Source organism: Lagopus muta, chromosome 1 (assembly GCF_023343835.1).
Source record: "Lagopus muta isolate bLagMut1 chromosome 1, bLagMut1 primary, whole genome shotgun sequence".
In the NCBI taxonomy this organism is placed as follows: domain Eukaryota; kingdom Metazoa; phylum Chordata; class Aves; order Galliformes; family Phasianidae; genus Lagopus; species Lagopus muta.
In genome coordinates this window covers 37,566,517-37,579,895 of record NC_064433.1, presented here as the reverse complement: position 1 = coordinate 37,579,895, position 13,379 = coordinate 37,566,517, and the positions used below count along the sequence as shown (strand labels likewise).

The following is a 13,379-nucleotide window of genomic DNA, read 5'->3' as shown; positions in this document are numbered from 1 at the left end:
AACAAAAAGACTGTGAGTGGAACATTGGCCGGAGATAATGGACTCCCAGTGACACTGACATAATGAGATAACACTGAAAAACAGATGGAGCTGAAGTTGTACTTTCAGGGTTGGAAGCATTCATCCTTTGGCCATTGCTGTGCCACTAGTTAGCTGGGCAGCACTGGAGGCACCAAACGTCTTCTGTCTGTACTGACAGCAATTCCTCTTGACATAAGTGGAAAGAGGATGCTCAGCATTTCCAAAGTTACTCAGCAGTTCGCAGCTGCTCCCAGTTATAGCAATTGGCAGGCGATGAAAACCCAAGGTACAAATTTGTTTTATTTTAAATATGGCAACATGTGCTGTGGGTTTATATTACCAACACATACACAGCTAAAACTGCTATGAGAGCACGCTGAACTCAGTTCCATACAAACATGAAGTGCTCCTTCGCTGTGGGGGTGACGGAGCACAGGAGCAGGCTACCCAAAGAGGCTGTGAAGTTTCCCTCTGTGGAGATACTAAGGCCTCGCCTAGACGCCTATCTGTGCGACTGCGGGGAGCGCACTTCAGCAAGGGTAGGACTCGATGATCTCCCGCTCCCCGTTACCAGCCATTCCCCCCGTGTCCCCATGGCGCGGGCAGCTCCCAACGCCTACCGTCGCCCCCCCACCCCAGCCACCAACGGCACTCGCATGACAGGCCGGCGCGCGCGTGCGCTCGGGCTGTGGCGGCGGCGGCGGATGAGCGGATCAACCGGCGACCGGGCGCGTGCGCGCGGCGGGCGGGGCTGCAGCTGAACGAGAGGGGCGGGGCGGCGCGGGGGCGGTGAGGGGTCCCGGTGCCGCTCCCGCTCCGGCCGCACTGGTTGGGCCGAGCCGCGTCTCCCGCCCGGACCCGGCCGCGGGGACAGGTGAGCCGGCGCCCCGCCGGGGTCGCAGGGCGGAGGGGTCGTCTGCGTGGCCCCGCGGTGCCGCCCGCTCGGCCGGGGGTGGCGGCTGCCAGGCTGCGGGGTGGGCCGGCCGTTGGGGCGGTGCGGGGGTCCCGCGGGGGTCGGCCGCGCCGGGAGTGCCGCCTGCTGGGCGGGCGGAACCGCAGCCCCGCGGTGTGCGGTCTGCGTGGGGCTCTGCGCCCGGCGGGCCGCTGGCAGCTCGGCGGTGACCGACACCCGGCGACAACCAACTCCTGACGCGGGCTGTGCCGCTCTCGGAGCGCGGTCCGAGCGAAACGAGCTCTCGGGGCGGAGGGCGGGAGGCCTCTGCTCGCATCTGGAAGTTTTCCTAACTTCAGTCATTTAAACTGAAGTACAGAAAATATAGATCTGTTTGGTCGCCGTTACGCAGTTGAGTCGCTGCTGGTGCTTGTTCGATATTAACCTAACGTTCAGAATTTTGGGGAGACAGCCGTGGGTATTGAATTGAAGCTCTCAGCCAACGTCAGTGTAAGAGAACTGGGCACAGTGCAGCTCCCATCACGTCTGCCCTACGGTGAGTCCGGCGCTGCTGCAGCGCTGCTCTGAGAGCAGGAGGAGAATGGCTCGGTGCGGCTGACACCTGGTACCTTCCAAAGGCACTGAAGCAATTCTGCGTGCTGCTCCACTTCAGAGTTCCCTGACAGCTACTAAGGGTGTTTGCTTCTTTGGTTTCATAGTGGTTTTGCGTTGCTGCTCCCGAGCTTTGAAGCAGTTTGTTTCCTGAGCAAACAGCTTTCTAGAGCTCCTTTCTGAGCTCTGACTTAACGCAGTCTGTTTCAAAACTGAAGCACTGATCTGCTCACTTGTGGGTGCTGGCTTAATTTTTGTCTTGTTGGGGAGTTGCTTAGGTGCAGTAAGTAGAGTGAGTTGCTGAGACTGATATAACTTAGAATACAACGAGCAATGTATGTTTTTCTTTTCCTTGGTCAAATGTGGTTAAAGGAAAGGGCTCTGTTTAAACATGCTTTCATGTCAAATTACTGTAAAATGAACTTCTCAGAAAATAACCGTGCAGCTCTCGTGTCTACACACAGCAGTGAACTTCTGGGGGTACTTCATGTTCTGTGCTTGAATTGTCATCAATGTTTGTTTAAAGTTGTTAACTTTTACTATGGAAGGAAGAATTTCCCGAGGCTGCAGGAAAAACTGTTGGGCTTGTGTGCTTCTTACTGGGAACTGAACCAGGGTGAAAGGCAGGCTGATCTACTAATGGTTTTTCTTTAGATCTTACTGTATTGCTTCAGGGTTTTACACCTGGGGGAGCTGAAGTGCTGGAATTAGTAGAAAATGGAAGTTTAGGATTGCTGTGTTTTGGGGGCGATAAATATTCTGTTGAACTGGTCAAGAAGGGCCAGGGAATTACACGTAATGCATTCCACTTTTTTTTGTCTGTTGTCAAGCTTTCAAGGAAATGCTCGTGCAGCCACCCAGTACAAGAACCTATGCACACTTGTGCCCTATGGAGTTGTGCTCCAGCTGCCTCTCCCTCTGGTAGATCTTTGTGTGGAGCACTTTGCCAGCATTTAATCAACTGTGCTGCTGATTTGGCTCTCCTCTGTTCCCTGGTGGCTGTTCCACCACCTGCCTCCCTATTGCATTTCACACAACTGTTCTCTGACACCTCTTTGGGTAATTTTCAGTGGGGGTTTCTCCCTTATCCCCCATGTGTATCCCCCATGTGCTACAAAATCTCTGTCATGTTAGGCTATCCTCCAAGCAATTCCTCATGTTTGTCTCTTGGGCTTTTGTTTTGGAACAGAAAATAAATTTGATACAGAAAACACATGACATCATATAGATAACTATTCCAAATGAGCCAACTGGCTTTTCTTTTTGAGCCTATATCAAGCCCTGAGGTACTCAGATTTCTGATTAAAAGCAGAACAACTTCTAATGCACAGCGGACATGATATTAATAAAAGAGAACAGAAGAAGTCCATCAGTGAAGAAACAGAGCTGTTTTCTAGGAATCAAAGTAGTTAAGACTAGGCGGTAAGTTACCTGAAAGTGGGGATTTTTCTGATGTAGCATTCAATGTAATGAAGGCAGTACAGAGGGTATGGTTGTGTTCCCAAAATGGTACAATGTAAATCTTGGTCAGATCTCGCTTCCATGGCAGGTGTGCTTCTAAGGAGATGGGAAGCAGCTGAAAGCTTTTTGAGATGGGTCCTTACGCAGCCCCTGCTGTTACATGAAACCAAGCAGTGCAGCTCTTCACCTACGGGGATTCAGTGAATTGGTGAGGAAGTAAGAAGCCCTGCTGCTAAATGTCAAATGGTGCTGTACTGAGTGACACATTGTTTCCCCCCCGCCCCCCTTTCTTATTCTGTGCTCATACTGATATTGAATGAGACTGCCTTTCTAGTTAACTTCTATTACAAGGCATGTAGCAATAGTAGTAGTAATAGTTAACAACACATAATTGATAATTATATGTTTCAGCAGTCTGTCTTTGAGAGATGCACAGTCTTAGGGGTCAGAAAGATTTTTCTTGAAGGCTTTGTTTTCTTTTAGAGGGCTGCTTCTGGATTTTGCTTGAGTGATTTATTTTGCTGTTATGCTGTGGATAAAGTTGATAACCTCTCTGTTTACTGCCAATAGTTTGCTTCCTTCCCTCTGCTGCTACAGCTCTTCCACTAATGCAGAGTGAAGGGCTTACAGCTGGAGCCACTTGAATGGGCTCTTGCTTTCCTTTAAAAGGTATGAGGAGATATTGAGGCTAGTGTGGCTTTTACAAGTTTTTCGGATGTCAGAAGGTCTAATTGTAACCAGAGAGTATATTTAAAAAAAAAAAGTTATTTCCTCTGAAAAAAATAGTATTCACTTTCACGATCTTTGGAATTAAATGGAAAATACGTTGTTACTTTGTGCACTTGCTTTGAGCCCAGACTTAAACAATCTGCATCATTTTGGAGATGTTTTTTATAAATCAATTTCTGATCAAGGAAATGGTTTCTCTACCTAAAAGGTTGATCAATTTAAACTCAGTAGAAGCTGCTGCTTCTGGCTTTATCTGCAGAAAACACTTGGCCAATAGCAAGTTGCATACTTTTCCAGTAGTTTGTCTCAGTTAATTCACTTTTTTGTCATTTTGTACTGTAGACTTGAAGGAGCTTGGTGTTTTGAGGACTAACCTTCACCTCTAAGAGGAAGGTATAAATGCAGCACTGAACATTATAAACTGAGGGATGTTTAGGAAACAGTTCTTGTAATAAGGCGCTGTTTAACAGCAGATATGTTAGTATGAAGTGTTCTGTTCAGAGTAGCTGGTTCTGGATTGTACACAGTTTGAATTCTGCACGGTATTTTGGTATGTTTGTTATAAAACAATGTTTTATTCCATCTGGACTCTGCAACAGGAAAATCTGTTGCAGATGTAACGTATATGGTAGCATAAAAAAAACCTCTTGAGAGCAACTAGAAGTGTCTGACAGATGGTAAGAGGCATTTGAAAAGTGAGATTTTCATTTTGAGGAAGTAACGTGGACTTCTGATACAAGATGAAGAAATAAGCCTCATTTTCTTCACGCTGTTAGCAGTAGATGCGAGTTTGAGCCTAGTTTGCCTTTTCCCTCAATGTGTAGTGTTGATAGTGCAGTGAAACCGTTACATCTGTGTCTTTGCAAGCTCCTGAGTTTGCAGTGACTTTGACACAGAACTGAAGTGTGTGTATCTGACCTTCCTCCCTTTTTTTTTTTTAATTCAACCATTTCCCTGCACCGTATCTCATTTCATGTTCTCATAGCATCTAGGCTTGAATAAATTCATGCACTATCTGTACGTTCGTGTATTTTCCAGTGCTGTAATCCTGTCAGCCAGCATTTGTATTGAAGTAATGCAGAAGATGTTGATATGGCTGTTCAGTTGAGGCAAGGGAAAGCAGCTTGGTTCTTTTTGTTATCTTTACCTTGCCTGCAAGCAGAAGCTGTGCTATTCTGAAGACCAGCTGATTGTTTTTGTTTTTTAAAAGGCTTGGAATTCACAGGGTGGCATGTTACTCCTAATTTAAACACATCATTTATTTTTTTAAATGAAAGTATTGTTACACAACTTAAGGAAGTGTGTTTGTTGAAGGAACTGTGCATCAGAAGATAAGTTGGTTTTGGTGCTCGTTGGTTTGAAGCTGATAGCAAGCTGATGCCCAGTATACTGAAGAGGATACTTGACTTGGTCTTTGTCTTTCCTTAGGAATAGCTGCAGTAAGCTCTGTAACGTTTTCCCCTCTTCCCCCCACAAAGGTAACAGTACTCATAGATGATTTACTTGACTCCTCAAGTGACAAATGGCAGAACCGTCATTCCAACACTGGGATTTTCCAAAGTACAGGAGGCTTTTTTATGAATACCTATGGAGTGCCTCATCTCAGCAGCTGGCTTATTTTCCTCAGAAAAATGTTCTTTACATATGTGTTTATAGATGATTTGGAGAGCTAAGGCAAACAGCGTGTTACTTAAAATAGATATATTAAGTAACATGGGCGTCATTCTTAATATGAGATTTGGGCAGTGAATGCTGGTTCAGTTGCTATCTAATTTGTGAATACTGACGGTTCTTGGCAGCATCCTGTAGGAGAAATATGATTCATTTTAAGAGGCATGGACACTTTTTGACAGGTACACACCAGGTTCCTTTGCGTGAGATTTTCTGTGGAATTTTTTTTTCTAATTACTGTTTCAACATGTAGTAATAAGGATAGTTCTGCAGGCCACGTGAGCACTCTCCTAGGCAAAGCACAGGCAGCGTTTGTTCAGGCAGTGCACTGAGGGTTCTTTCTTGCTTTTTTTGGTTAACGTGCTCAGATTGTACATTCTTGCAGTCCTTGCAAGTTTACAGAAGTATGTGATGATGCCATAAATGTGTGATTAGATACTCATCAAGTGGTGCTGAATTAAGAAACATACGTTTACTTGAGAGCTTAGCTTCCCTCTTCCAGCGGTGAAGTAATGAGGAAGATCACTCAGTATGGGGATTCAGTGATAGAAGACATTTGCAGTGCTAAATAGCAATTTTTTTTCCATTATTGCTGCGTGTTAAGCTGACCAATGGAAGTAGCTGCTTGCAGGTCACAAGCAGAGACTTGCAGAGACTAGAGAGCTCTGCATGGTGCACATCTGCAGGGACATCAGTGCTGTAGGACTGGTCTCCTTAGCTGAGCCAGGGCACTGACACATCACACTGCTGCAGCCCTAGGGGCTGCTGTGTGGCAGGTAGCTGGGCAGGAGGCCTGCTCTGTGTGAGGTGGGGCGTGCGCAGAGAGCAGAGCAATGCGGCTCTTCTTTCAGTGTGGCCTGCAAACCTTTACCCTTTGTAAAGCAAACACTGTTCTTGAGCGTGGCAAGCATAGCTAGGATATTGTGTGGACATGGAAACATTTGGGCTAGATAAACTACAGGTCTTTGTTTTGTAGTTGTGGGGGTCAAAACTGCACTGCTGTATTGTACCAGGGGAATGGGTTTACCATTGTTTGTTGTTGAAGGACTGCTCAGAGTGCGTGCGGCCTAAAGGCAAATATTTAATGTGGCCTGGAAGATCACCAGTCTTCCTCCTCACATGACATTACCTTTGTCCGATAAGAGCTGCATTGTAAGGCCTTCAATGTAAGTTCCTTTTTGCGTTGTTAAGAGCTCTTGTGATGTTTCTCTCTGTATTTTTCCAATGGGAAGCCATCATAAGAGTTAGTTTATCTGTTGCCTGCTGAGAGCTGAGATGGTTTAGATAAATGTTTGGAGTGGTGTAAGCAACTACTGAGAATGGGTACTAATAATATAGAGAAAATGCTAGTTGTTTAACTTTTACTTTCCACTCATTCCCACTCTCAAATGTATCATGGAATAAAGGCAACCCCCATTTACTTACTGGGTTCACTTTGTGCTTTGGTCCTTTTTAGAGAGTGTAGCAATGTGCTTCCAGGCTTGTAGAAGGGACTCTCAGCAAAGGAGGATGGCAGTGCTGTCTGCTTCCTATCCACATTGTCTACACTCTGTCCACTGGAAGGATGCAGCACTTATGCACATGCTTTGCTCAGCACCCCTTGCCCTGCTTTGCAAATGGTTGCTGAGAAAATGGTATCTCTGGTCCTGTAGATTGATGGGCAGGGGCAGCTCTGTTGTGTTGCAGTCCTGCCCAACAGAAGGGAGCCAATGGAGCCAGCTGGGCGTGCTGGAAATGGACTTCTTCTCCCCTAAGAATTGTCTGTGTGCAGTTTCACTTTTTTTGGAAGAAGTCACTTGCTCTGTGCTCTAAATTTTAAATCTTACTTTCACATGATGAAGTTCTTACAGAGCCACAGGACTTCTGTGCAAATAATGGCTGTGCCAGCATTGCTTCCACTCTGCCACGCACTTGCCCAGGGTTGTAAGGTCTGAAGAAGCTGTGCAAGATGTTGGGTGGAGATGTCAACTGCATGATATTTGCTGTTACTGTGTGAACTTCTTAGAAAACAGCATGATGGTCATTATTGAGAGCAGTGGAGACAACTTTTGGAGATTTCGCAGAAAACTTCAGATTCAACTCTGTTATCTTTTTCCCAAGCATTCTGTATTTTGGCCAGATGTACTGCATGTAACATGTGATCCAAATACAGGTTATATTCTGAACGCATTTCCAGTGCTGTTTTTTTTACTGCTTGTGCATGTTCTTGTGCATGTTATACATCAGATGTAAAATCGTTAGAACTGCTGTCTTCTGAAGTGCTTAGAAAAAAGGGAAGGCTGTGACAAGGGAGAAGAAATTAGCTTGTGAGAGCACTGGTATACCTGTGTTGGTGTATTTACCAGTTTGTGAGTGCTGCTGCTTTGATGATTTTGGCATAATGCTATGAAGCTCTTTGTCTTCAGTGCCAACTTTGCTGCTGTTGGAATTTGGTTACTCAATACTTACATGTTTTAGAAATCGTGTCACTATTGTTCTTTTTTCCCGACCCCACAGTATGCTTTATAAAATTGCCATGTGTTAATTAAAGAATCTCATAGTAGTGAATGAACTAAAAATACATATGCAAATAATTTCAGTGTAGTTGATTATCTAAAATGAATCCAATTAGTCATGGGCATTCTTACAGATTCTAGTATCTCATCTACTCAGTTTTGTCAACTACACTTGATTACAGCCTGTGTAATTAAAACAATAGCAAAAAAAAACCCCTCAAACCAACTGAAAAAACCACTCATGACAGAAAGCTGAGAACAGTGACTGACTGGAAGGCTGTGCTGCCATTCTGGAGATCTGGACAGGCTGGAGAGGAAGTTGGCCGAGGTTCAACAAAGGCAAAATGTGGAGTCCCACACCTGGGGAAAAGCAATTGCATGCATCAGTACAGATTAGGGGCTGAGCTGCTGGAAAAGAGCTTTGCAGAGAAGGAGCTGGGCGTCCTAGTGGACAGCAGGTTGGCTGTGAGCCAGCACTGTGTGCCCTTGGAGCTAAGAAGAACAGTGGTATCGTGGGGTACGTTAAAAAGAGCATGATCTGTAGGTTAAGGGAAGTTATCTTCCCTTCTGCTCTGCCCTGGTGAGGCCACATCTGGAGTGCTGTGCCCAGTTGCCCAGTTCAAGAAAGACAGGGAACTGCTGGAGAGTCCAGTGGAGGGCATCAGAAATGATGAGGAGCCAGGAGCGTCTCCCTTATGAGGAGAGACTGAGGGAGGTGGGGGCTGTTCAACCTGCATAAGAGAAGACTGGGGGTGGGGGTGAGGGGGGTTATCAACAGTTGCAAATACCCAGAGTGAGCAGGGCCAGGCTCTTTTCAGTGATGCTCAGCAACAGGAAAGGAGACAACAGGTCCTAACATCCTGCAACACAGAAGTTCCATCGCAGCTTGAGAAAAATCTTTACTGTGAGCACTGAGCAAGCTGGCCAGAGAGGTTATGGTGCCGTCTTCTCTGGAGATGCTCAAAGCCTGCCTGGACATCTTGCTGTCTAACCTACTGTACGGAGCCTGCCATTGCGGGGGGTTGGACTAGATGATCTCCAGAGATCTCTTCCAACCCCACAGTTCTGTGATTCTGTGAGGAAAAACAAGTCCCACCCAAGCAAATAAAACACAGTTAAGTCCATTTTTGCAGTTTGGCAAAAAGAGTTGTTGCAATTCATTTTGTGTAGGTTCCTTGATGAAAACAAAGTATCAGGAAGTCTTTCCAGTCAAGATGAATAAAATTTGTGAAGTATGAAGCCTTTGTCATCTTTTTAAATAAGAAATTAAAAAACCCCTTTGTATTAGATTAGTACTAGCGCAGAACACAAGCAGATAACTGTGAACTTTATACTGTGGAGGCCTGTAGGGGTTAGTGGTTTCAGTATATGGCATATGTAACTGCAGCAAAACTGGTGTAGCACAGTCCGCACTAAATAGCGCACAGAGACATCCAGGTGCTACCTCAGAGGAAAGGGTTTGTGCTTTATGTACTGCCTTACAATGGGATGGGCTGGTACCAGCCATCTTTTGCTGTGAGAAGGCTCGTGGCTTGTACAAAGAGTAGAGGTGCTTTGCCTCAGTTTTTCAAAAGATGAGGAAAAACAGATTAGCTTATAAGTGCCTTGTAATAGGAAAGGTAGGAATGCCATCTATACTTCTACACAAAATGTTTTTCAGAATCTGTTTGGGGATAGAAGACTAATGCCATTGTGGGCCTGCTTTTCTACAAACCTTAAAAGCTATGGTTCTACTCTTTGAGAGGTTATTGGGCACTGAAGATTTGTTATTATTGTAATACCATCTGGAAGACTTAAGAATACGTATGTACTTGGAAGGCACTTGATTTTTTTAAATTAAGGTGCAGTCCAAGTGTAAATGAAGAATACAATACGCAGAGATGTTATGTTGGTATGTGGAGTGTGGTAAGTAAGGGAAGTTTTATCTTTTCCTAGTATACTGGCCTAAAAAATACGGGAGTATTCCCAAGATGAAATACTAGTGTGATGAAAACATCAAGAACTGAAAAAAAGGGACACAGCTGTTACTCCTTTTAGCATATAATTGTCACTAATCTTTGAGCACTTATTGTTTGGTTCAGGTCTAGATGAAACAAAACTTGTGCATGAACTAAAGCAGAGTTAAAATAAAGCTTAAACCAAAAAAGACTTTCTGAAGATTCAAATAATAGCTAGTAGGATTGGGAAGAAAAATTGCAAAGGAGTTCTGTGGGTGCTGGTCAGGAACATGGACTGGGTGAGAATTCGGTATTTCTAACAGACTGATCTCTTTTCAGCTGACACTGACATAGCGGAGCACTGTTTATTGGCTGCCCTGCTAAAATGAGGGGCAAATACAGTGGTAATTTGACTTTGGCCAGTGTGCCAGGGATTGTTACATGTGCTGTACAGCCAACATGCCGTTATTCTGAGTGTAGTAGACCAGGTTCGTTCCAAATTTTGAAAACAAGAATCACTAAGGTTGGAAAAGACCTTGAAGATCATCCGGTCCAACCATCCACCTATCACCAGTAGTACTCACTATACCACGTCCCTCAACACAAAAACGTCTTACATCTTGTTATTGTGGGTTGTATGATTGAGTAACAGCTTGCATCATCAGAAGTTAATACAGAAGACCTTTGGGAAAGAGAGGGGTCTGTGTGTTAGAAGTCGTACATGTCATGTGTGAGGTGTGCAAGAAGAAATTTCAGGATCAGTGCTGGTGTTCAGATTTATGTGTCTTCCAGTTCTCTAGATACCAGTCTCTAAGATGTGCTGTTTGCTTATGGTGAGAAATTACAGTGCTCTGTCCTCCTTTGTGGCATGTTACCTTTTTTGTCTTTTCTGTTTGGAGCTGTTATGAAAGGTGGGCGACAGAGGTGGGGGCAGGTGGAGGATAGAGCTGTAAAAGCCGTACCTGAGGCAGTGTGTCTGTCAAGGCAGTGTGACTGCCCTCCTGACCATGCTGCTGGTGGCTGATACGTTTAATACTTGAGGTGGATCTAGCATATGTGTCACAAATGGAGGAATGCCATTTGTCAGTGCAGAGTTGCACTTGATACAGTGGCTGCACGCACACCTGGTGGACAGTTCTCTGCCTGAGTTGAGATGGCTGTTTTGCTTCTACTCTCCTGCTGCCTGAACAGGATGCTGAGTGTCTTCTGCATGTTAGTTTTAGTTAGGAAAGGACATCTGGGATGGCTGCTTACTCCTGTGGTGTATGTCCTGTCTACTTTCTCCTGTAGTTCCATCTAAACTGCCTGCTCTGGTTTCCTTGATTACTTCTCATCTTTCTTCGGCCTTGGTCTCCTGCACAGATTGTGGTTAAATGGCTGCAGGGAGATTTTTGTCTTATTTCTTCCATCTCTGGGCACCGTATGACTAACCGTGGCCTTAGCTATTTTCAGAAGGATATAGCTTTAGAAGAGGGAATAGTCATAACCTTGTATTCCCTCTGGACAGCTCAGACACTGTGGAGGGCTACTGGTTTGAAGTGAGGGTAGATTCAGTTGTGTTTTTGTTTTTTCTAAGGTGGTATGCTTGCAGGTGACATAGTGACAGTGGTATGTGCTATGTGCCTGTCAAACAGACAGTGCATGTGAAGCATCTGCCTAACTGCAAGGACTTGCTAAACCTGTAGAACATAGTCTGCATGTAGGGGTGCATCTGTTTACGTGTGAAAGGGAGCAGTACTGGTAATATATCAGAAACAGATTCCTTTCTGTGAACTGACTGTCATCTGTTCAGAGCCGTTGCCTTCAAATAAGCACAACAGAGCAGTAGGGGTAGGCTACACCTGAAGTCCTTCATATTCTTTGCAGCTTCCTTTGGAAAAATGAGGCTTTTGTGTGGGTAAGCAGAGCAAATTTGTATAACCTCTCTGATGCAAATTGAAGACTTCGCAGATAACTCTTTGCTTTGATTCGTGTCTCTTTAAAAGTCTAAATTGAGTTTGCACAATATGCACGAAATTGCAATTCTAAGCCAGTAATTCTGGATTCAGAATTTATGCTGCAATGTTACTAGATTGACCATTTTGATCTGTTGGAGGCTGAAAGACTCATGTAGCATTACATTTCTCCTGTACAGGAATTACAATTTTTGTGATGTTTCTTTTGTGATCAAATGAATATCTCGTCAGGAATAAAAATGCAGCCTTTGTGCTTGTGGAGAGAAGCCAATATCACATGAAGCATGCTTTGTAAGTTTAATTAAAGGCTCCAAGTATACCTTCCTATGAGGATGTGCTGCTTGGCGTTTGTCAAGATAGTACTGTGATTCAAGATTGGATTTATATGGAACTGCCCTGACTGTGCTGCTGTGACAAGAGTGGATAAATCTCAGTGCAAACAGCTACCTTATAATGCCTGTAGTAGAAACTCTTCAGGGGAATAAACAAGCTTCGGGCATATGATCTTTAAAAGAAAAGTGCAGGTTCTATTTATTTGAATAACTCACAGAAATACTTGTAAGCGCTTTAGCCTGATCTTTGAAATCAGCAACCAAAAATAATGTTTTTCTTCAGAAAAGATTCTCCTATCATTAAAAAGAGGAGCCTCACTGCGGTAAAGGAGCTCCACATAGCACGCTTATGCTTGCCAAGCAAGGTTAAAACAAAAAACAAAAACCAGAACGAAAAGCAATAAGATGCCCTATGAAATTAGAGAAAAACTGATGGAAATAAATCTGAGTGCACGGACACACTTGTCATCAACTCCAACTGGTTCTCAGCTTGGAACAGGTACACATGCTTTTACTTTATGTAAAGAAGGAAGTGTAAGGCAGTGAGGCTTGTGGTGCGTGGGGATGGTTGGTTTGTTCTTCATTTGTAGAGGGTCTCTCATTTGGGCACTGCCAGCCTTTCAGCTCACAGGTTACAAATTGTGTTGCTTCACATGTAAGAAGCATTTTTTTGATGAATTCTAGTTTAGTACTTTTTTTCAGGTTTTGGCATATCTTTTTAACTCTGTTTGTTAATTATTCTATATAATAAATTGTGGAATCTTCCTTTCTGTTTGTATGTGCACAGAATTCTTTAGATCTCTGAAATTCATACCATCTTGGCAGTTTTCATGCTGTGAATACTTAACAAGTATATTGCAAGTTCTTCAGCAGAGCTTGCAACAGTGATTTGTTCATCAGGTTACTGAAGATCCGTCTCAAAAATTAAACTTCTCTATGGCTTATTCTGCTTTTTGAAAAAGACCAGTAACTTGTCAGCAACATAATTGCAGGGTATTGCTGAGTAGGAATGGGAGCCTTAGGGCTCTTGAAACTTTGAGTCTCTCCGTTTTGCTTTTAGTTTTAAACTTCAGGAAGGCTTTGCTGCATCTTAGGTTAATGGTATAAAGGGTAACTCAATTGTTATTCTTGAGAACTATGGACTGCAAACTGAGTTTTATTTTTTTACTTTTAAATCTGAATGTGGAATGCTGTCTGGCAGCTGACCTTTTGCAGAAACAGCATGTACAAAAGCACTGGTGCTGGTAGTCACGGCAGAGGAAAAGGAAGCTTGA

General features: G+C 44.1%; 1 protein-coding gene across 4 annotated transcripts in view; it reads left to right on the top strand.

Moving 5' to 3' along the window:
* Positions 1-775: 775 nt before the first annotated feature.
* The window catches only part of OSBPL8 (oxysterol binding protein like 8), an 81,050-nt gene continuing 68,446 nt past the window's right edge, over positions 776-13,379 (top strand). For 2 of the 4 annotated variants that reach the window (XM_048938840.1, XM_048938821.1), the window contains exon 1: positions 776-895. The gene's annotated coding sequence lies outside the window, so the exon portion shown is untranslated. Of the gene's footprint in view, positions 896-1,331; positions 1,470-13,379 lie in introns of those variants that run through there. The other 2 variants (XM_048938825.1, XM_048938833.1) reach the window with 2 other exon arrangements.